We start from the raw sequence: 22,795 nt of genomic DNA, 5'->3' as shown, positions 1-22,795 counted from the left end.
TTATGTTAGAGTGCTAGGTATATGACGGCATGGGCCATTTACCAATACTACAACAGCAGTTTGATGCAGATAGGTCACTCCCATCCTTGAGAAACTACGGGCGACTCCTGGTCCTCGCAGCTATCCTTTCACCCTCCCACGTCATCAAAGAAGCCCATTGCACATCCTCCTGGTACCACCACGAACAGACACTCTTCATTGGTAGCAGTATATTGTAGTAGTACATCCTGGCCAGAGGCATGCCAATGTTCTCGAAGTAGACTAGAAGTGGACCGGAGTACTGGATGTTTGGACCACGGTTGCATCATCAACTTTTTTGAGTAAAATTGGGGGGAGCAATCTCTATATTTGGCAGGTTGCTTCATGTGTAGTTATGGGGGAGCAGTTCAGGTTAATGAAGAGATGAAAGTAGAGCGTTGGAGCTGAAGATTAGGGACGGTGGTGAAAGGATCGAGATGGACCTAGAGGGGGTGAATAGGTACAATTACAAATTTTAATTATTACTAAGCAATTTTAGGCAATAATGCGAAATATGAAAGTGAGCCTAACAATTGCAAGTATGATGCTAAGAGCGAAGCAAGATAAACAAGTAACACAAATATGTGAGTAAGCAAGCACAATATGATATAAGTAAGTGCTAAGAGACAAATAACCACAAGTAGAGAGTTAGGGTTAGGAATAACCGCAACTCTGGGAGACAAGGATGTATGCCGATGTTCACTTCCTTTAAGGGAAGCTACGTCGCCGTTAGAGAGCTGGATGTTACCACAAAGGCACACCAACGCCACGAAGGCTCACCCTATTCTCCCTTTGAGACAACACCGCGTAGGCGTTTCTCAACCACTAGTGGTAGACCTTGGGGTGGTCTCCAAACCCTCACAAACTTTTATGGGGGTAACCACAATGGTCGATTCCTCTCCGAAAGACTCCCACCGCCTAGGAGTCTCCAACCTCCAAGAGTAACAAGAACGATGGGGAAAAGCTCAAGACTTGCTCAAATCATGAATTCCTTTGGTGCAAAGAAGGGGAAGGAGTGGATCTATCACTTGGTCGGACAACTTCTCTCAAATGCTCTCAAATCCCTTAGGGATCTAAGATTTGGTGTGGAAGAGTGAGAGAGAGGGTGAAATATGTTCTAGGGTTTGTTCAAAGTGAATGGTCAACCCTCTCCCGTGGGGGAAGAGGGCTATATATAGTGTGTGAGAAAATATGGCCGTTGTAGTGTAAGTGACAGGATAGGCCGGACATCCGGGACACGGGGCCGGACATCCGGCCTAGTGTAGCATATGTGAACAGAAGCAGAAAGCAGAGAATAGAGCAGAGGGCCCGGACATCCGGGGCACAACCCAGACATCCGACGATACTGGAAGACCCGGACATCCGGCAAGGTGGTCGAACATCCGGCTGGCCCACACAACTGAAGACGCTCTCTGGATAGCTCGGGCCGGACGTCCGGCATGGAGGCCCAGAAATCCGGGGTGTATGGAGAGCCCGAACATCCGGCATGGAGGGCCGGACATCCGAAAGGAAACACCATTATATATTGTATTCTGGATAGCAGGGCCCGGATATCCGGCATGCGGGCCGGATATCCGGCAGGTGGCCCGGACATCCGGCAGGCAGCCCGGACATCCGGAAGAAAGCACCTCCATATGTTGTTCTCTGGATAGCAAGGTTCGGATATCCGGCGTGCAGGCCGGACATCCGGCAGGAGGCCCGGACATCCGACATGGCCATAGGCAGAATGAGCCAGAGAGTATAGTGATAGATCTTAATGAATTTTGGGAAGGAGATTTGTGGCAAGAGCAAGTCTTTTACTAACCCTATCGATCCCCTCTTAATAGTGCGGGATCCTATACTCAAGAAAACAAATGTGTATTCATTTTGACACGTCTTCCTTGAGTACAATCCACTTCGTCTGCTCACGATCCACACACTTTTGATGAACCGGGGACTAACACCTGAGATTCACTTGATGAACATTGTTAGTCCCCTACATGTATATTGTCATCAACATCAAAACATGATGTAAGGGCATGATTGCACTTTCAGCTGGTTGTACATAAAGTGGACTAGGCACGATGTGCTTCTAATTATTGCAGTGAGAAGAAGAAGTCTTGGTTCCAAACTCGCTGCCATCCACATTGTTAGAGTTGTGTCGAATATAGTGTACGAGTTAGGTTACAGTTGGACTTGTAGTTGTATTGTGTTTAGATAGGATATGGAGTCGTGTCCTAGTAGGACACTTGTATCCTAGGCCTCTCATATATAGCGGGGCTAGACACACGATGTAACATATGCCAACATAATAGCACCGGCACGCAGGAAAAGCCGGCGGCATGTGCCGGTTGATGTAGGGTGGAACCCTAGATGGCCGATCTTTCACGAAAGGAGCGGATCCCTACGAAGAACGCGATGAACACGAGGGGAAACACGAGGGAAACACGAGAGAAATCACTCAACCAACAAGAATAGATCACACATGCGCTAGATCGATGAACACAAAGGTGAGATACAAGATCCAAAGTCAACAACGGACGATACAAACGGTAACCGGTTCTTCTCCGTGAGGAGGTCTTGAATCCACGAGGGGATCTTCCCGTGAGGGGTCTTGAATCCAAGGTGGATCTTCTCCGTAGAGGGGCCGCAGTCTCTCTCGTGGAGTAGATCCGATATGGATGAGCAAAGCTAGAAAGATGGAGGAGAAAGAGTATACTTTGCTAAATGAGCTAATCCTTTGCTAAATGAGCTAATCCTTTGCTAACCCTAGAAAGATGGAGGAGAAAGAGTATATATAGTCTAGGGGGTCGAAGGGGTACACGGGCCTCGGCCCTTACTGTGCGCAGACAGGGGTGGCCGGATGTCCGGGGCTTCAGGAGGGGCCGGATGTCCGGGCTGGGGGCCAGATGTCCGGGCTGGAGGGTAAAACTTCTGGATGTCTTCTGTCGTCGATGCCGGATTTCCGGGGGAAGGGCCGGATGTCTGGGCTTTGGCGAGGCGCCGGATGTCCGGGGCTGGCGCCGGATGTCCGGCCGCTGATGCTGTTGGCCGTCTGTTGGTGCAGCTCCTTGGCGGCTGCACAGGCGTCGGATGTCCGGCCTTTGGCCCGGATGTCCGACCGCTGTAGCTTCAGCAGCTCCGTCTTCTTCCGTCGTCGCTTCCAGGCCTCCCTCGCGGATGGTGTAGTTGTACCTTGGCGCTTGCACTCCTCCTCCTCGTCCGTAGTGTTCCGACAATACCTATGCATGCACACGAGTGGAGTGTCAAGTAGCATACCATCCTCGAAGGGGTCAAGTGAGCACGTGTAAAGAAGATGATTCACCTTTGCGTATGTGAAGTAGATGTCGCACGTGTCACTCGCCGAATGGACTCTTGACATGGTGATGTTCATAGGATGCTCCGCATCACCGGTGTCCAGGGCGACCGGGTGCGGTATTGTAACGGTGTCATGGGGAGGAGCGCCCATAGTCAGGCCCCGAGGATGTAGGCATATCGGTGAACCTCATTAACAAATCTCGGTGTCGTGCCTCGTGTGATTGTTTGATCCTCGGATGATCGACGGTGGCCTCAGATTTATTCTAACAAGTGATATTATGAGCAAGGTTCGAGGAGGTCGCGGATCGTTGATCCGAAGGATGGATCATCGTCAAGTTTCGGTACAAAGACGATGTGCGGAAGTGATGTTCCGCGGAGGTCGTCGGGTGCGCTCTCGACGAGATCGAAAAAAGCAACCCGCGTGCGGCGGCAGGAGTCTTGCGTCTCGGAGCGGCTGTACTAGGGCAGGCGCGTGGCTCTGGCCGAGCCGGACCGAACAGGCAGCGACAATGGGCCGCTAGGCCTAGGCGTGGAGCAGTCGGTTTGTGCGGACGTGTACGGACGCAACAAGGGCCAGGCCAAGGCGTGGTTGCCTAAGTGTGCACTGGGTTCCAGGACCAGCGTGACGCAAAGACGGACAGGGCTGCCAAGGATAACGCGAGATTTGTTTTGTGAAAAAAAAGAGGACCGAGTCCTCAAGTGGGCACGACGAGAGGCAGATCACATCTAGCGGAAAAAATCCAACGTGATACTGCAGTACATTGGAAAGCTTTAGGCAAAGCAAGCTAGCATCAGGAGTGGCCAAGGCAAGAGCAAATTCACGTACAGTCAACTGGTTGATTTGTTACTAGTAGTACACAAATTCTGTACTTGGGGCATCGTGTGGAAAGTTCGGATAATTTTTCGCAGGGTCAACTATACGAAGAACCATGACATCAACGGGTATCGGGTTTGAGGTGGAGAAGTTCAAGTGAACTGAAAGCTTTGGGTTATGGCAGACAAGGGTGAAAAATTTGTTGGCACAACAGGGATGCTTGAAGGCGTTGTTGCAAGATGTCAAGCCAGCTAAGATGGAATTATCATGGGATGGATGGAAATTTGCGGAAGATGATTTGCGAGCCTCGAGCGTGTCGTACAGTCGAACGAGATCGGCTGGGTTGGACTAGATAGTCTGACGGATCGACTTGGATGTCGGTTGGAACAGAAGACGGTGGTGGGATCGGCGACAGCGACATAGGAGCGTGATGCTGATGGTGACCAACTTTTGGGCTTCGAAACACGTGGCGCAGGCCCAAGGGCTTGGCGGCTTCGACAAGACTATGGCGCGGGGTTGATTCAAGACGGTGCGCACATGAGAGCTTGAAGTCGACGGGGCGCGACGGTGGACTGATCATCTACCATGGAGTCATGTTGAAGGTGGAGCTGGATTGAGGGGCTACGGTGTAAGGATCTAGAGAATCGAAGCCTATTCAGCGGGAAAAACGAGTGACATGCAGTTCGGACTGGAGCCCAGTGGTCTGATGGAAGTGTGAAACTCGTCGTCGGTCGGTGATGATCGGTGGTACTCTGCAGTGGGGGTTGAGTGGTGTGGGTTCGCAACCCTTAAGACTCGACCGGGACAACAGAGGCTCGACGCGGTAATAGCGGCGAGGCGTGCGGTATGCACGGGGCATGAAGACGGGCCAGGGCTCTGGTGGTCATACATGTGGTGAGATAACTGCGAATTTGACTTGGGATGATTACAAGCAACGGTGAAATTCTTTCAAGTTTCAGACAGACGGTCAAGGAAGAGCGGTGATGTTGAGTTCAGGTAACTCTTATGTGTGACACCCAATATGTGAGTTGCTCACTTTCACGCAGGTCAGTGATCAGTGTGTGATGGCGTTGGACTGATACTCTGGAAGTTGGGAGCACAAACTAGAGAAATAAGGAACTTAATTTTGCTCGAGTGATGACTGTGGTCAAGAAAAGAAGGGACTACAAGTTGCAGGTGGAGTCATATGGAGTCTTTGGAGTAGCAGCGGTACTCATGGGATAAGCTCAAGTCCAATGTACATGGAAGTTTGACGCATTGAGGAATTCAAGGTGATGGAGAATATTCGCCAAGGTGGAGTTTGTTAGAGTTGTGTCGAATATAGTGTACGAGTTAGGTTACAGTTGGATTTGTAGTTGTATTGTGTTTAGATAGGATATGGAGTCGTGTCCTAGTAGGACACTTGTATCCTAGGCCTCTCATATATAGCGGGGCTAGACACACGATGTAACCTATGCCAACATAATAGCACCGGAACGCAGGGAAAGCCGGCGGCATGTGCCGGTGTTCAGGGCGACCGGGTGCGGTATTGTAACGGTGTCATGGGGAGGAGCGTCCATAGTCAGACCCCGGGGATGTAGCCATATCGGTGAACCTCGTTAACAAATCTCGGTGTCATGCCTCGTGTGATTGCTTGATCCTCGGATGATCGACGGTGGCCTCGGATTTATTCTAACACACATCACGCTCGTGCACCACCGGCGGCCCCCCAGGTACGATCCCAACTCACTGCCATCGGCCGCGGCGGCCAGGCCGGGCCTCTCCTTCCACCGGTCCCGAGATCCGGCAACCCAAACCCCGTTGTCCAGCGCCGGGCGCCTCCTCCCGATGTGAGTTTCAGTTGGAATTATTTTTCGGTGCTGACTGTAGGATGAAAGTGAAGTGTGTTTGCCGGAATACATCTCTACTTTGTGCGTGTTGTGACAGTGTTAAGCGTAAAATTCCATTTATTCACAAGAGATGGATTAATAGGCGGATATATACTTGCAGGCACAATAGTTCTGGGAATACTACTGCAAGTGAATGTTTAATCTCATCTCCACAAAGTTGCTTGGTAGATCTTACTTTTTTTAGAATCTTCCCAATTCTCTTTGGTCTGATGTATACTTGCAGGTTTATCTAGATGAAAAAGGGTCTTTAAATATTAGGCTGATGCTTCAACTAAGCACGTCTCCTTTTTAATCTACAGCGGATATCATCTAACACAGCTTTCATACTAACATGTATTTTCATATGGCCAAACAAATCAACTACTAGAGATTTCAGAAACTGTTCAACTATGCAGTTTTTGATACATCTTTTTTGATCACTTTTTTGGACTTTAGCTCCCTGTTGTATGTATGTATATTAATTTTCAGTGCATAAATTTCAAGGGTTTTAACTTTTTCCTTTGCACTTCTTAGCGACCCGGACCAGCGCCATGGCAACGAGCTTGCCCCCCTACCCCGACCTTGAACTTGAGCGGTGGATACCACCATGACTTGGCGGCACAGCTAGTGGAACCGCCGTCCCTAAGCGAGCCATCGTCCAGATGGCCGCCGCACTTCTGCCTAGTAGGTACTACTCCCTTTATCTCATCTTCTCATCAGCTAAATGAACACATGTGGTTCGTCTGCCTCTTGTTCTCCTGGATCCAAGAACCCTGCCTTCGTCCCAAATCCAGAACGATATTATTTTCTTATCTGGATTGGGATTTTAATTAGGAAGATTTTTTTCCTAGGTAGAGGAATAGAGGCATTGTTTCCAAGGTTAGTAGTGAGGTGTTGCAGATTACAGCACCATCGGTAGTTTTTGAGCACCATGACAAGGCACAGGTGCTTCGTGTGCCCTGCATCTTCAAAAGAATCATCTCATGCAGTATTCCAAAAAAGTAGCATTATGTAAAAGTCTGGTTATCAAAATCCTATGAGCAGAGATAACACACTAATCAACTTTCTGCATTAGATTACTTAGTTGTGAGCTAGAACTTGAAGAAAAGTGAAATAAGCTAGATACATAAAAACTAGGCACTCCCTGTAACTCCAATACCAAATAGGGAGACGGACATCTTGACATTCGACTGTAGGAGACGATGAGCTTGAGAAGTGAAATGGTTCTGTTAAAGTAATGGCCCAAACCTATATTAGTCATCATGAGAGTGAGATTTGTAGATTCCACCTTGAATCACTTGACACTTCCCCTTTGTTGTACATTTTTTTGTCCTTCTGATGGTACCATGCTTACTAATTATAAGAGGTACAAATAAACTATTCCTTTGTTTGTCTAGAAATAGTTTTTTTAGTTTCTATGCATTGAAGAGATAGCAAATCCCTTGCTACATGTACTAGGGTGATGCCCAGGTTCAGCAAAAGGCCTTTTCATGCATAAAGAAGAGGGTATATCATCTAATTATTATCAGGTTGTAGGTGTGCGCGTAGTTATTGCGTACCATGACATAATCATCCACACTTTTGTGAAATTTGAAGTCCCATGTCTTTATCATATTATTCATTTTGCACTCGGCTTTCATAGAAGACAATGGTTTGTTTTGTTTTGTTTTGTTCATATGACCTGTTTCAGCTTTTGAGATCAGTTTCAATCTCTTGATACTTTGAAATACTGCACTTCACATAAAAATACCTGAGCATATGTTTTTTTATTCAGCAGAGTGAACATCTATACTTGGATGCTTTTTCCACATGCATCTCACTGTTGACTTGATTACTGATGGAAGGATCTCCATGCCGATTGATGTTGGGAATCATTTGCCTATACACAGATGACCCTCTCATGTTGTATTATACATTGAGCTACCATGACGTCCTCCACCGACAGCTATTTGAACCTCAGTGCAAATTCTTCTGTAAAATGACTCGCATGAAGTCTTTTGCACTTTCCTCTCAACTTTCTAAATGGGGATCATATTATGTGTTATTGCTTTCTTTGAGATATATCAATGGCCATGGAGTTCCTTTTATCTGTCACCGCCTTCATACCTTTCTATCTTGAAATTTATATGGTGTACTGCTGAGCTATCTCGGGTTGGTCCTGATAGGATTGGCATGTGGCATGTAACTGAACTTATTTGTACTAGACCATTATTGTTATATAACTATCTATAGCTCTTTTGGTTAAGTTTCCATCAAAACTGAGGCATTATAAATGTCCATATTTTTTTGGGTCGGTTCATGGATGGTGCTTTTGTGTAACCTATATCTTGCTATGTTCTATTTTATATGCAATGCTCAAGTTTCTTAGTTGCCAAGTTGGATATGGCTGCACCCGGCAGGGTTGTGGCCAGCCGTGTTTCCTACCAGGTTCAATATGACCGCACCCGGTCGGGGTGCGGGGGTGCGGCTGTTGGGAAACGTTGCATGGAAAACAAAACAAAATCTACGCACACTCAATGATCTATCCATGGAGATGCATAGCAACGAGAGGCGGAGAGTGTGTCTACGTACCCTCGTAGACCATAAGCGAAAGCATTTTAACAACGCGGTTGATGTAGTCGAACTTCTTCGCGCTCCAACCGATCAAGTAACGAATGTACGACACCTCCGTGTTCTGCACACGTTCACCTCGGTGACATCCTCCGTCTTCTTGATCCAGCAAGACGGCGAGGTAGTAGATGAGTTCCGGCAGCACGATGGCGTGGTGACGGTGATGGTGAAGTGATCTTCGCAAGGCTTCGCCTAAGCACTACGAGAATATGACCGGGGGTGTAAACGGTGGGGGGGGGGGCGCCGCACATGGCTAGGCAATTTTCTGTTGTGTGCTCGGCGCACCCTCCCACATATATATATAGGTGGGAGGGAGGAAGGAGCAGCCAAAAGAGGCGTCCAAGTAGGAGGGATCCTACTTGGGGTCCCTCCCAAGCCGCCCCCTTGCCATATATAAACAAGGGGGAAGGAAAGTGGGGGAGAGGGAAGGAAGGGGAGTCCTACTCCACACTTTCCTTTCCATCCCCTCTTTCCTTCACCTCCTCATAGGGCTGACCTCTTTAGGGGCGCACCGGCCCCTTATGGTCTAGTGTGTTCCCTCACTTGGCCCATAAGGCCCATATCTTTGCCGGGGGTGCCCGAAACTCCTTTCTGGTGACCCGATAAGTACCCGGTACCCTCCGAAACACTTCCGGTGTCCAAATACCATCGTCCTATATATCAATATTTACCTCTCGACCATTTCGGGACTCCTCGTCATGCCCGTGATGTCATCTGGGACTCGAAACAACATTAGGTCACCAAATCATATAACATTATATCGTCAACAAACGTTAAGCGTGCGGACCCTACGGGTTCGAGAACTATGTAGACATGACCGAGACACCTCTCCGGTCAATAACCAATAGCGGAACCTGGATGCCCATATTGGCTCCTACATATTCTACGAAGATCTTTATCGGTCAAACCGTTATGACAACATACGTAATTCCCTTTGTCTATCGGTATGTTACTTGCCCGAGATTCGATCGTCGGTATCTTCATACCTGGTTCAATCTCATTACCGGCAAGTCTCTTTACTCGTTCCATAATACATCACCTTGTGACCAACTCCTTAGTTGTTTGCTTGCAAGCTTATGATGTGTATTACCGAGAGGGCCGAGAGATACCTCTCCGAAACTCGGAGTGACAAATCCTTATATTGATCTATGCCAACTCAACAAACACCTTCGGAGATACCTGTAGAGCATCATTATGATCACCCAGTTATGTTGTGACGTTTGATGGCACACAAGTTATTCCTCCGGTATCCGGGAGTTTCATAATCTCATAGTTGAAGGAATATGTATTTGACATGAAGAAAGAAATAGCAATAAACTGAACGATCATTATGCTAAGCTAACGAGTGGGTCTTGTCTGTCACATCATTCTCCTAATGATGTGATCCCGTTATCAAATGACAACACATGTCTATGGTTAGGAAAAATTAACCATCTTCGACCAACGAGCTAGTCTAGTAGAGGCATACTAGGGACACCGTATTTGTTTATGTATTCACACATGTATTTAAGTTTCCGATCAATACAATTCTAGCATGAATAATAAACCTTTATCATGAATAAGGAAATATAAAATAACAACTTTATTATTGCCTCTAGGGCATATTTCCTTCAGTCTCCCACTTGTACTAGAGTCAATAATCTGGTTCACATCATCATGAGACTAACACCCATAGTTCACATCGCCATGTGACTAACACCCAAAGAGTTTACTAGAGTACATAATCTAGTTCACATTGCCATGTGATTAACACCCAAAAAGTACTAAGGTGTGATCATGTTTTGCTTGTGAGAGAGGTTTAGTCAATGGGTCTGCCACATTCAGATGTGTATGTATTTTGCAATTTTCTTTGTCTACAATGCTCTGCACGAAGCTACTCTAGCTAATTGCTCCCACTTTCAATACGTATCCAGATTGAGACTCTGAGTCATCTGAATTAGTGCCAAAGCTTGCATCGACGTAACCCTTTACGACGAACTCTTTATCACCTCCATAATCAAGAAATATTTCCTTAGTCCTCTTAAGTAACTAAGGATAATTTTGACTGTTGTCCAGTGTCCACACCTGGATCACTATTATACCCCCTTGCCAAACTCATGGCAAGTCACACAACAGGTCTTGTACACAACATAGCATACTTTATAGAACCTATGGCAGAGGCATAGGGAGTGACTTTCATTCTCTCTATATATATCTTCTGCCGTGGTCAGGCTTTGAGTCTTACTCAACTTTACACCTTGCAATACAGGCAAGCACTACTTCTTTGATTGATCCATTTTGAACTCCTTCAAAATATTGTCAAGGTATGTACTCATTGAAAGTTTTATCAAGTGTCTGTCTCTAATGCATAACCCCAAAATAGTGGTAAATCGGTAAGAGACGTCATAGAACGCACCATATCTAATAAAGTATGGTTACGACGTTCGGACACACCATTACGATGTGGTGTTCCAGGTGGCGTGAGTTGTGAAACAATTCCACATTGTTTTAAATGAAGGCCAAACTCATAACTTAAACGTTTGCCTCCGCGATCAGATCGTAGAAACTTTATTTTTCTTGTTACAATGATTCTCCACTTCACTCTGAAATTCCTTGAACTTTTCAAATGTTTCACACTTGTGTTTCATCAAGTAGATATACCCATATCTGCTCAAATCATTTGTGAAGGTAAGAAAATAACGATACCCGCCGCGTGCTTCAATACTCATCGGACCACATACATCGGTATGTATTATTTCCAAAGTCATTAGCTCGCTCCATTGTTCTGGAGAACGGAGTTCTAGTTATCTTGCCCATCAGGCATGGTTCGCAAGTATCAAATGATTCATAATCAAGTGACTCCAAAAGTCCATCTGCATGGAGTTTCTTCCCGCGCTTTACACCAATATTACCTAAACAGCAGTGCCACAAATGTGTTGCACTGTCATTGTCAACTTTGCATCTTTTGGCATCAATATTATGAATATGTGTATCACTACGATCGAGATTCAATAAACCATCTACATTGGGTGTATGACCATAGAAGGTTTTATTCATGTAAACAAAACAACAATTATTCTCTGACTTAAATGAATAATCGTATTGCAATAAACATGATCCAATCATTTTCATGCTCAACGCAAACACCAAATAACATTTATTTAGGTTCAACACTAATCCCGAAGGTAGAGGGAGTATGCGATGGTGATCTTATCAACCTTGGAATCACTTCCAACACACATCGTCACCTCGCCCTTAAGTAGTCTCTGTTCATTTTGCAACTCCTGTTTTGAGTTACAAATCTTAGCAATTGAACCAGTATCAAATACCCAGGGGCTACTATGAACACTAGTAAGGTACACATCAATAACCTGTATATCAAATATACCTTTGTTCACTTTGCCATCCTTCTTATCCGCCAAATGTTTTGGGCAGTTCCGCTTCCGGTGACCATTTCCTTTACAGTAGAAGCACTCAGTTTTAGGCTTGGGTCCAGGTTTGGGCTTCTTCACGGGAGTGGAAACTTGCTTGCCATTCTTCTTGAAGTTCCATTTCTTTCCCTTTGTCCTTTTTCTTGAAACTAGTGGTCTTGTTAACCATCAACACTTGATGCTCTTTCTTGATTTCTACCTTCGCCGATTTCAGCATCGCGAAGAGCTCGGGAATCGTTTTTCGTCATCCCTTGCATATTATAGTTCATCACAAAGTTCTAGTAGCTTGGTGATAGTGACTAGAGAACTCTGTCAATCACTATCTTTATCTAGAATATTAACTCCCACTTGATTCAAGTGATTGTAGTAACCAAGCATTCTGAGCACATGCTCACCGGCTGAGCTATTCTCCTCCATCTTGTAGGAAAAGTACTTGTCAGAGGTCTCATACCTCTTAACACGGGCATGAGTCTAAAATACCAATTTCAGCTCTTGGAACATCTCATATGCTCTATGGCGTTCAAAATATTTTTGAAGTCCCGGTTCTAAGCCGTAAAGCATGGCGCACTAAACTATCAAGTAATCATCATACCGAGCTTGTCAAACGTTCATAACGTCTGCATCTTCTCCTGCAATAGGTCTGTCACCTAGCGGTGCATCAAGGACATAATTCTTCTGTGCAGCAATGAGGATAATCCTCAAATCACGAAACCAGTCCGCATCATTGCTACTATCTTCTTTCAACTTATTTTTCTCTAAGAACATATCAAAAAATAGGGGAACTACATCGTGAGCTATTGATCTACAACATAGATTTGGAAATACTATGAGGACTAAGTTCATGATAAATTAAGTTCAATTAATCAAATTACTAATGAACTCCCACTTAAATCAACATCCCTCAAGTTGTCTAAGTGATACATGATCCAAATCAACTAACCCATGTCTGATCATCACGTGAGATGGGGTAGTCATCAGTGGTGAACATCTCTATGTTGATCATATCTACTATATGACTCACGTTCGACCTTTCGGTATCCAGTGTTCCGAGACCATGTATGTACATGCTAGGCTCGTAAAGTTTAACCTAAGTATTCTGCATGTGCAAAACTGTCTTACACCCATTGTATGTGAACATAGAGTCTATCACACCCGATCATCACGTTGTGTCTCAACACGACGAACTGTAGCAATGGTGCATACTCAGGGAGAACATTTTTACCTTCAAATTTAGTGCAGGGATCATCTTATAGTGCTACCGCCGTACTAAGAAAAATAAGATGCATAAAAGATAAACATCACATGCAATTAAAATATGTGACATGATATGGCCATCATCATCCCGTGCTTTTGATCTCCATCTCCAAAGCATCATCATGATCTCCATCGTCACCGGCTCGACACCTTGATCTCCATCGTAGCGTCGTGGTCGACTCACCAACTATTGCTTCTACAACTATCGCTAACGCATAGTAAAGCAATTACATGGCGTTTGCATTTCATACAATAAAGAGACAACCATAAGGCTCCTGCCGGTTGCCGATAACTTACAAAACATAATCATCTCATACAATAACATTTATCACATCATGTCTTGACCATATCACATCACAACATGCCCTGCAAAAACAAGTTAGATGTTCTCTACTTTGTTGTTGCAAGTTTTACGTGGCTGCTACGGGCTTCTAGCAAGAATCGTTCTTAACTATGCATAAAACCACAACAGTGTTTCGTCAAGTTTGTTGTTTTAACCTTCTTCAAGGACCAGCCACAGTCAAATTCGATTCACCTAAAGTAGGAGAAACAGACACCCGCCAGCCACCTTTATGCAAAACTAGTAGCATGTCTGTCGGTGGAACTGGTCTCATGTGCGTGGACATGTAAGGTTGGTCCGGGCCGCTTCATCCCACAATACCGCCGAATCAAAATAAGACGTTGGTGGTAAGCAGTATGACTATCAACCCCACAACTCTTTGTGTTCTACTCATGCATATCATCTACTCATAGACCTGACTCATGATGCCACTGTAGGAAAATGTTGCATGGAAAACAAAAAAAAATCTACGCACACGCAATGATCTATCCATGGAGATGCATAACAACGAGAGGGGGATAGTGTGTCTACGTACCCTCGTAGACCGTAAGCGGAAGCGTTTTTACAACGCGGTTGATGTAGTCGAACTTCTTCGCGCTCCAACCGATCAAGTACCGAACGTACGACACCTCCGTGTTCTGCACACTTTCAGCTCGGTGACGTCCTACGCCTTCTTGATCCAGCAAGACAGCGAGGTAGTAGATGAGTTCCGGCAGCACGACGGTGTGGTGACGATGATGGTGAAGTGGTCTTCACAAGGCTTCGCCTAAGCACTACGAAAATATGATCGGGGGTGTAAATGGTGGAGGGGGGCGCTGTCGGTGTTAAAACCGGTGGATCTCGGGTAGGGGGTCCCGAACTATGCGTCTAAGGTCGATGGTAACAGGAGACAGGGGACACAATGTTTACCCAGGTTCGGGCCCTCTCTATGGAGGTAATACCCTAGTTCCTGCTTGATTGATCTTGATGAATATGAGTATTACAAGAGTTGATCTACCACGAGATCGTAATGGCTAAACCCTAGAAGTCTAGCGTGTATGACTATGGTAATGAGTATATGCCTCCGGACTAAGTCCTCCGGTTTATATAGACACTGGGTGGATCTAGGGTTACACAAGGTCGGTTACAAGGAAGGGAATCTACATATTTGGTCGCCAAGCTTGCCTTCCACGCTAAGGAGAGTCCCATCCGGACACGGGTGCAGTCTTCGGTCTTCGTATCTTCACAGCCCGTCAGTCCAGCCCATGGCTAATAGGCCGGACGCCCGAGGACCCCTTAGTCCAGGACTCCCTCAGTAGCCCCTGAACCTGGCTTCAATGACAAGGTATCCGGCGCGTAGGTCAGTCTTCGGCATTGCAAGGCGGGTTCCTCCTTCCGAACTCCAAGATAGTCTTCGGACGTATTGAACGTGTACGGACCTGTAACACACACACACCACACACCACCGTAGAGAGAATATAATATTCCACGAGTCCAATCCGCTGACAACTTTTGGTAACATGACACCACGCCTGCCTGGTCATAATTTTGAACCATTTTCGTCTGCCGCTCCACGTTCTGAGACGCGGTTGTCATTGGCACGTCTTATCCAAGGAGAGATCGTGTCCCCTTATTAAGTGATTCTTTATCGGCACAGACGTGGGTAACCCAACCGCCTTTAGGGTACAACTCCTTGGGAATAGGCAAGTTTTAAGGCTTGGGAGGAGGTGTTCGATATTCACGGCCTTTATAAAGGGGTACAGACCCGTCTTTCTTCTCCACGCTTGCTTCTTCCTCAGCCCTTACTATCTCGAGTTCCAACACCCAGGTTTTAATCGCCGCAAGCCTCAGTCATGTCCGGTTCCAGCCGTCAAGGCCGGTGGGTAGCTTCTTCTGTCACAGAGGAGGATATTGCGAGGCTTCGGTCGGCAAGATATCTGACCGCAGAAATCCTCCATCGGCTTCCCACGGAGGGGCAGGTTATCCCTACCCCCAGATCCGGCGAGAGGGTCGTGTTTGTTTCCCACTTCCTTGAGGATTAGGGTTCGCCCTTAATCCCTTCGTCCGGGGCTCATGTTCTATTATGGACTAGATTTTCATGATCTCGCTCCAAGCTCTGTTCTTCTTATCTCAGCGTTTATCGTCACGGGCGAAGCCTTCCTCTGAACTCCTCCGCACTTCGGCTTGTGGCTCAAGACCTTCAATGTGAAGCCGCAAGTGATAGAGGGGGAGCAGGCGGAGTGCGGTGGTGCCTCAGTGAGCAAGCTTACCAGCGCTGGTTGGCTAAAAGGATCCTTCACAGAATCTTCCGACTTATGGCAGCGGGAGTGGTTCTATATCACCGAGCCCCGTGGTTCCAAGTGGGCAACTACGCCTGCGTTCCGATCCAGCCCACCAATTCAGCTTGCATCATGGATTAATAAGGGGTTGGACTGGGGATCAGTTGATGAAGTGCGGACTCTGCAGAGTCGCATCCGAAGCCTCATTGAGAAGGATATCGATCTTGACAACATTATTCAGGTAATGCTGGTTCGTCGGACCTTGCCATGCCAAAGGCGACCTCTCCGCCTGTGGGAGTTTAATCCCGAAGGGCCGCGGACACTTCAACACTTCTTCGGCACTACGCACAAAGGGATGTGGAAATTATTTTTCAGGAAACGGAAACAGTGGCCAGATACTACGGAAGACATCGGCCTTGACTATAACCATCCGGACACCATGGTAAGTATCCGTCCGCCAAACACCTCCTAATCAGGTATCCTGTGGTAAGACACTAAGCAAACCATCTTTCTCCAGGGCTGGATAAAGAAAGCGGAATGGATTAGGTGTCCGGCCCCTCTTCCCGAAGACTCAGCGGACCCCGTGTTAACAAGGATGCTGGCACCGGCACCGTACTAGGCGCCGGTAGAGGAGAGTAAGGTGGAGAGTGGGAAGACCCGGGATGACCTTCATTCCGGAGGTAAATTAGATACCGCGTCCGGAGAAATCAACATTTCTTCGCCCGAAGACAAAGGCGAAGGAGAAGCATGTGTCCCTTCTCCATTCAGGAAGAAAAGGGCCGTCTCCGAAGGTTGGGAGGGGCGGTCTCCCAAGAGGAGCAAGATGCCACCGTCGGGCGGCTCGGGATTGGAAGGCGACGCCATTGAACAACTCCGTCGTGAGGACAAGCCTTCGACCAAATCGTAAGTGAATCCGGGGTGCTTTGATCGCATCCCGTTCCTTTCCTGTTACCGAAGAGATATGTAACGTGCCTGTGTATTTTTACAGTTCGGCACAGAGTTTTTCTGGGCGATCCTCTTCTTCGGGAGATCTCCTCCCAGAGATGATGGAAAGCGAGACGCCTCCCCCGACCTCCTCGCCCAATAAGGCGGACGGCTCCGAAGTGTCATCTCGGAGGGTTTTTCTTGATCACCAAGCGGCGCGGGGGATGAAAGAGGCAGTACCCAAAGGTGAACTTCCACTCGTCCGGGATTCGGGGGATGAAGGCCCCGAACTATCCGGTTTTCAGCCTGATTCTGGAGACGGGTGAACAGGTTCCTTCAAAGGATGATCGTACTCCTATAGCGGCTTTCGGAGACCCGGCGGCGCCGAATTCATTGAGGTATATGCTGCGAAAAGCATCTGTCTCGGAGGAACAACGTACCTTGATGGGTACGGTGGTTGAGAAGATTATGTCTGCGAAGAGCGGATTAAATGACGCCTTCATGAGCCTGTTAAGAGGCTTCGAGGTTTGTGATGTAATATTTTCAACTATATTTTATTTGCAAAAATGCACCTATGTATAGGTAGTAGCCCCTGAGACTCGGGTTGGCTTCCCATGGGAGGCGAACGGAGGATCAAGAAGAAACACTCAAGGACTAATCTGGTTAACTGGAACACATGCTGTTTCCCTCCTGACTACTTCCCGGACTACGGATATTGCCAAGCTACAGCAGAAGCTTGATGTGGCAGGGGATGACATTGCGTTAATCAATATGCGTCTTGATGAATCGCAAGGTATGTATTCGGAGCAGTCCTTACACATATGTGTTTGTAATATAAGCATTACGCTGAAAGTTGCATACTGGGATATGCATGGCTGCAGATGGTGCCGCCGCCATTGAGATTCTTCGGGCGAAGCAGGCCCGGGCCAAGGAGCAGGCCCGGTTTAGTAATGTGGCTACCGAAAAGGCATTGGCTGAGTTAAAGGCCGAACAAGCTGCTCGGCGCCAAGACGAGGAGAAAATATCCACGATGGCGCTCAAACTAAAAAATTCTACTAGCCGCTGTGAATTCCTTGAGAAGGAGAATGAAGCCAAAACGGCTGAACTTGACAAGGCCTTGCGAGAGGCGAGAGAAGCGCAGTCTGAATCCAGAGCAGCCTGTGAGGAGATCTGGCAAGCTGGGGAGATTGCGGCCGGTAAGCCCTTTTTGCTACAGTCTAAGTTCGGCGATCCGAACTATGCTCAGCTTAACCAAGTGTGGAGTTCTCCAGAAGAGTTTTTAGACTTGCCGAAGAGTTCTTCTGATGCGGCATAGTTTTACCAAGCGCAAGAGGGGTATGCAACGGATAAGCTTTTTTGGTCACAATTTGGCGCATCAAAGCGCCCTCTGTTGCTGAATGAACAGATGTCCCAATGGGCCGAGCTTCATAGGATATCCGGCGCTGCCATGAAGAACGTCATAATCCGGTTGTGGCCGACTAAGCCTATTCCGAATAGCTACTTTGGCTTGGTGCAGCGGCTTGTTGATGCGGCGCCACGTATCGACGCTGTTAAGCGGTTGGCGTGCATTGAGGGTGCACGGATGGCCTTTGCCCGTGTCAAGACATACTGGGGGAAGATGAAGGCCATCGATGTTGCGGCGAAGAGTCCGCCCAAGGGCAAGGATCATCACGCACCGGAGCATTATTTCGAGGATGTCTAGAGGCTGCCCGCTTGATAGAGGGTTAATGTTCGAATGACATAATATTCGATTGAGGTGTATGGGAATTGTAAAAGACAATTTTATATTTAATCTATTTTTATGTTTGTTGCTCGAAAGCTTTTGTTCCTCCTGTGCGGCCGTTTATATAATCTGAAAGTTTTCCAGTCGTCGGCTTCAGCCCCCTCGTAGGAAGTACGGGGGTGTTCGGAAAAGCATTTGATCACTCTTGACCCAACGTCTTGGTCCATGAAGGAGGTGACAATGCGGCGAACCAGGCAATCAGACTATAGGGCGTTAACACTTTCACTTAGCCATGGAGTTTTATGGTGGGTCTATGATATAGCCCCTGGTATGTATGTAGCTTATTTTAATACGATGTGTTGCAAAAATGATCTGAAAAAGATCCTTCGTATGACACGGAGAGAATCCCTAAGGATTCCGATAAGTCGTCGAGTGGTTGACCAGCTCTCGCCGCATCATGACAGTCAATTTTCGGCTTTCTCTACTGAGGTGCTTGACTAGATGAACCGGAAGCACAATCGCAGTAGTTCTCCCTTTACTACCCTAGCCGATAGAGTGGAACGTAGGGTAGCAAGCACAGGAGCCGGGCAACCCAACTATTGACCCAAGACATGATTCGGAGCTAATGCATATAAGGCCAAAACTCGTGATGCCAAAGTACGCTATAAAGCTGTTCGGACTTGCCGGCAACTCATTTGTTCCCATACCGAGCCCCTGGCGAGTTATGCCGAGGTGTGTGTGTAAAACAACCACAGGAGCAAAAATTTGGATCGATTAGGAAAAAGTCAATACTGGACACTGGTTACTTTTACTAGGAGCTGAGTGATATGCCAATTATTATATAGATAACAAAGCCGCGACCCTGGCTATTTGACATGCCAGGGGTCGAAGGCTGAGGAAAAAGGCACTTTACAGGCTCGGAATAGAGAGTGCGGTCTAAAAAAAGGTTATTTTGGACCTCCTGTCGCACGTCTGCGCCGCCTGTCCTCGGTTAAGGGATTCCTTGACAGGAATAACCCTTGGATGATTGTACGAACCCGAACTCTGGTAGAGTCTTCGGGGTGACCGGCCCTTGAGCTACCTGTAGAGGGGATAGTAAAAAAGAAAAAGGGCAGTTAGAAAAGTAGGGGGTTGCAGGCCCACGCGTATTGTGCTTCCGCCGATGCCCAGGGTATTTCAAGTGCATAATTATGTATGCGCGGTACCCACTTCAAAGGCTTTTTAGGCGAATGGCGGAAGCCGAATTGCTAGTCCAATATGGACATTGATCGGTCATGTTGAATGGAGACCGGCGGCATGATGGCCGACATGGTATGCGACGTGATAAGGCCGCTGCGTAGTTTGGCTGAGGTAGCCGTAGTATGATCTCCTGTACGGAGGGAGTGTTCCGTGCGCTCACCTCTACGGGTGTGTGTCACGTATACCATGTTTGTTGTTTTTGCTTCGGGGGGAAACTACTTCTGACCCCCGTTGTTCGGTTGGTGAGCCTCTTCGTCGTCGCTATCACCGGGCGGCCTCTTCCCCTTGTGTTCGGCATTTAACTTACCGGCCTGTCTGAAGACCCAACAACTTCTGTTGGTGTGATTAGCTGGTTTATTGGGGTGGCCATGAATCTGGCAGGGCCTATCCAATATTTTGTCTAAATTGGATGGTCCGTCTTTGCTTGCGGTAAATGGCTTTTTCCGTTGGCCGGGTTTGGGGCCGCTGAATCCAGCGTTGACCGATGTGTCCTGTGTGCCCTCATTATTATTGCGACGTTTGTTTTTATTGCGTCGTGCTTTCCATTACCGTCCCGCACTTCGGAGGTGCGCGGATCGCTGGCACTATTGCTTCTACGGGCGAGCCAACTGTCTTCTCCCGTGCAAAAGCGGGTCATTAGAGCGGTAAGGGATGACATAGACTTTGGTTTTTCCTGACCGAGGTGGCGGGCAAGCCACTCATCCCGGACGCTGTGTTTGAAGGCCGCGAGGGCTTCCGCGTCCGGACAGTCAACAATTTGGTTCTTTTTAACTAAGAACCTAGTCCAGAGCTTTCCGGCGGACTCTCCGGGCTGCTGGACAATGTGACTTAGGTCATCGGCATCCGGTGGCCAGACATATGTACCTTGAAAGTTATCGCGGAAGGCATCTTCCAACTCCTCCCAGCTGCCAATTGAGTTTTCAGGCAGACTGTTTAACCAGTGCCGAGCTGGTCCTTTGAGTTTTAATGGGATGTATTTGATGGCATGAAGGTCATCTCCGTGGGCCATATGGATATGGAGAAGAAAATCCTCAATCCACACCGTGGGATCTGTTGTTCCGTCATATGATTCAATGTTTACGGGTTTAAACCCCTCAGGGAATTCATGATCCATCACCTCATCAGTGAAGCAAAGGGGGTGTGCGGCTCCTTTATATCGGGCCACAACGCGACGTATCTCTGATGGGGTTCGTCTGTGGTTTTCGGCTTGGGCGTGACTAGGTTCGGTACGTCCGAATAGATTGCCGTCGTCGCGTGTTGAGGTGCATCTTTGCGATTGGTAGATCGATCTGGTATATCCTATTCTGTTGTCCCGGTCCTGCCGGGTGCCGTGTTTATAATTCCGGGCTGCTTTATATTTGTTTTCATGCTCCGGTGGTATAGGTTGCTGTTCGGCTTGAATTGCCGCTTCCTCCCGACCACGTAGTGGTCTGTTAGCCGTATTGCGCGAGGGAGGTACGGACTTCGGTGCATCCTCGTCGAACTGAGGCAGCGGTTTGCGCTTCGGGTAACTCTTGGCTGGGAATTTGAGGCTGTATTCTTCGGCTGCTAGGACATCAGTCCATCTGTCGTTGAGTAGATCTTGGTCAGCTTGAAGCTGTTGCCGTTTCTTTTCCAGGCTTCTTGCTGTGGCAATGAGCCGGCGCTTGAAGGGCTCTTGCTCGGAGGGTTCCTCTGGCACGATGAATTCTTCATCGCCAAGGCTTGTCTCATATTCAGAGAGCGGAAGATAATTGTCGTCCTCCGAATTGTCATGTGTGGCCTGTTCATCAGGGCTAACTTGCCCGTTTCCTGGTTCCCCCTGTTCGGAAGTTGCCTCAACAGGGTCTTCATCGTTTCCGGCATCGTCCGAAGTATTATTTTCTCCGGTGTCAGAATTGCTGTCTTTTGAACGACGTGACTTAGAGCGGCGCCGAGGATGCCAACATTTTTGCTCAGGAGGTTTATTCTCGACTGGATTTTCTTTGTCATCGTCGTTGGTTGTTTTGGGTGTGTACACCATGTACACATCGTGCAAAGAAGTGGCCGTCTAGCATCCGGTGAATGGCGGATTTTGGTTTTTCTCCTCAGCAGCATCATCGTCCATACCGTTGATGTCTTCGGAGTCATAACCAAGCGTGTCGGTTAAATCCTCGACTGTGGCTATGAAGTGGGTGGCGGGTGGGAAGCAAGATTCTTCATCATCAGCCCATAGTTCGAACTGAACATAGTTCGGTTGTGAGTCCCCCGCCAAGGACATGCTCTTTAAAGAGTTTAGCACATCGCCCAAAAGCGAGTGGTGGAAGATGTCTGCGGCGCTGAATTCGAAGATCGATAAACGATCAAGTTCGGCGTCCGCGGGCTCATATGGTTCAGAACATATGACCGGAGATGAGTCCGGAGTTCCGGTGGCACAAATACTGTGTGAGGTTGAGTCCATGTGCGGCTCTAACATCGGGGAATCTGCGGCCTCCGTGGTGGGGTTGAGCCTCCAATCCTTGGATGGCGCAGTATGCTCTGGATCTAAGGCCAGAGTAGTTACAGGAGCTATTTCCTGATCGCGGTCCGATGACAGATTTAGGTCATGTTCATAGAGGTGGTCAGGAGCAGTCGCTGCGGTCTCGAATCCGGCGAAGATCAAATCTCCGCGGACGTCCGCGACGTAGTTCAAGCTCCCAAATCTGACCTGATGGCCAGGGGCGTAGCTATCGATCTGTTCCAGATGGCCAAACGAGTTGGCCCGCAGTGCAAAGCCGCCGAATACGAAGATTTGTCCGGGGAGAAAGGTTTCTCCTTGGACAACGTCATTGTTGACTATTGAAGGGGCCATCGAAACCTTTTTGGGGACGGCACAGTGGAACTCTCAATGAAAGCACCAATGTCGGTGTCAAAACGGGCGGATCTCGGGTAGGGGGTCCTGAACTGTGTGTCTAAGGTCGATGGTAACAGGAGACAGTGGACACAATGTTTACCCAGGTTCGGGCCCTCTCTATGGAGGTAATACCCTACTTCCTGCTTGATTAATCTTGATGAATATGAGTATTACAAGAGTTGATCTACC

This window comes from Triticum aestivum, chromosome 2D (assembly GCF_018294505.1).
Source record: "Triticum aestivum cultivar Chinese Spring chromosome 2D, IWGSC CS RefSeq v2.1, whole genome shotgun sequence".
In the NCBI taxonomy this organism is placed as follows: domain Eukaryota; kingdom Viridiplantae; phylum Streptophyta; class Magnoliopsida; order Poales; family Poaceae; genus Triticum; species Triticum aestivum.
Note: the sequence above shows the minus strand (reverse complement) of the source record.